The sequence below is a fragment of the Mercurialis annua genome, assembly GCF_937616625.2.
Source record: "Mercurialis annua linkage group LG4 unlocalized genomic scaffold, ddMerAnnu1.2 SUPER_6_unloc_23, whole genome shotgun sequence".
NCBI classification, from domain to species: Eukaryota; Viridiplantae; Streptophyta; class Magnoliopsida; order Malpighiales; family Euphorbiaceae; genus Mercurialis; species Mercurialis annua.
The window spans coordinates 47,501-50,000 of record NW_026605953.1 but is presented as its reverse complement, the minus strand read 5'-3'; positions in this window follow the sequence as shown (position 1 = coordinate 50,000).

The window sequence follows — 2,500 nt, the reverse complement described above, 5'->3', positions numbered from 1 at the left end:
ATACCAACAACCTACACCTCGGGGGCCGGGCCCCCCCGAATCCGAAAATATTTTTTCCAACACCGAAACGGGTCGACGAGTTTTTTTTCCTTCCCTCGTCAGTGCCATAGGTGCGCCAAAAGGCGCGCACCAAAAGCCTTCGGCAGTTGGTGCAGGGAGGTGAGGCATAGTGCACCCCCCTAAAGAGCTCTTAGGACTTTTTTTGGACTGACAGGAGGAAATATCACATGTGCCCAGCAACCCCCCCCCCCCCATTTTTAAAAATCGGCATGGAATTTTGATCTGAAATTTTGGAAATATGTTTATATATACCCAAACCTGCATAATAACAAATATCAGAATTTTTCGAGTCCCGGAAGTATTTTATTTTATTTATTTATCGTTTTACCTTCGGAAATTCATAACCGGCAAAAAACAATTCCAAAAATCACCAAACTTCTTTCTAAATTCCTCATTTAATATATATTAACTACTGTATGAATATTGTTCGAGGAAAGTATTATAGAATTTCACTTAGTGCAAGACATATACATTTTTACACAGAGCAGAGGTTCATTCGGCTGGGAAGCAAAACCAGCAGAGGTTCATACGGCTGGGGAATGTATGCAAGGCATGCCAAGGCATGCCGAAGGGCTGCTGAAGCCCAGCCGAGAGGCTGCCGAAGGGCTGCCGAAGCCCTGCCGAAGGGCTGCCGAAGCCCTGCCGAAGCCCTGCCGATGCCCTGCCGAAGCCCTGCCGATGCCCAAGGGCTGCCCATGCGCTGCCGAAGGGCTGCCGAAGCCCTGCCGAAGCCCAGCCGAAGGGCTGCCGAAGGGCTGCCCATGCGCTGCCCATGCGCTGCCGAAGGGCTGCCGAAGCCCTGCCGAAGCCCAGCCGAAGGGCTGCCGAAGGGCTGCCCATGCGCTGCCCATGCGCTGCCGAAGGGCTGCCGAAGCCCTGCCGAAGGGCTGCCGAAGGGCTGCCGAAGGGCTGCCGATGCCCAAGGGCTGCCCATGCGCTGCCGAAGGGCTGCCGAAGCCCTGCCGAAGGGCTGCCGAAGGGCTGCCGAAAGGCTGCCGAAGCCCTGCCGATGCCCAAGGCCTGCCGAAGGGCTGCCGAAGGGCTGCCGAAGGGCTGCCGAAGGGCTGCCGAAGCCCTGCCGAAGCCCTGCCGAAGCCCTGCCGAAGGGCTGCCGAAGCCCTGCCGAAGGGCTGCCGAAAGGCTGCCGAAGCCCTGCCGATGCCCAAGGGCTGCCGAAGCCCTGCCGATGCCCAAGGGCTGCCGAAGGGCTGCCGAAGGGCTGCCCAAGCGCTGCCGAAGGGCTGCCGAAGGGCTGCCCATGCGCTGCCGAAGGGCTGCCGGTGCGCTGCCGATGCGCTGCCGAAAGGCTGCCGAAGCCCAGCCGAAAGGCTGCCGATGCCCAAGGGCCGCCGCTGGGCTGGCGAAGGCCTGCCGACCGGCTGCCGAAGGTCCTTCCGATGGACATGCGAGGGCCTTCGGAGGGACGTCGGCGGGCCTTTCCGAGGGTCTTCGAGGCCACACACGCGCTCGCGTCTCGCGCCGAGCTGCCGAGTGCCCGAGTGCCCGCACCCGCACCCGGTCCCGCACCCGCACCCGCACCCGGTCATTAGATTAATGCACGGGGGGGGGGGATTTTCCGCAATTCCGAGCATTTCGACGCAATTTTCCGGCCGGGCATTTTCCGCGATTCGCCGCAGTTTTTCCGGGCGGGTTTTCCGGGCGGGGCATATCCGTAATTATCCGGGGGCATTTCCGTAATTTTGCCAGGCAGGGATTTTTCCGCAATTTCCAGCATTTTTCGCATCGCGCGCGCGCGCGCCGCTTGCACCGCGGACGAGGGCTTGCGGCAAGCCCGCGGGGGTGAGGAATGGTGCACCCCCCTAAAGAGCTCTTAGGACTTTTTTTGGACTGCCAGGAGGAAATATCACATGTGCCCAGCAACCCCCCCCCCCCCCATTTTTAAAAATCGGCATGGAATTTTGATCTGAAATTTTGGAAATATGTTTATATATATCCAAACCCGCATAATAACAAATACCGAAATTTTTCGAGCCCCGGAGGTATTTTTTTTAATTTTTTAATCGTTTTACCTTCGGAAATTCATAACCGGCAAAATATATGTCCAAAAATCACCAAACTTCTTTGCAAAATCCCCTTTCAATGTATACTAACTACTCGCAAATTATTGTCCGGGACATTTTGCTTCCAATTTTATTTTGCTCGGGACACTATCATTTTGTGCACTTTTGCCGCAGTTTCCGCCACGCGGAATGGGCCGAAAATTCATAAAACATAAAATGCGCATCCGAAAACCACCAAACTTCACGGAGGGCCTCCCAGTGGTCCACTCGACGTGCCGGAGCGGCACCGTGCGAGAAAAGTTTTTCCGAGTCAAAGGACGCTCGGGGCCTTGCGGTTCCGGCACGCGGCCGAGAAGTCGTAAACGGTGCAACACGCGTCCGAAAACCACCAAACTTCATGGAGAGCCTCCGATCAGTCC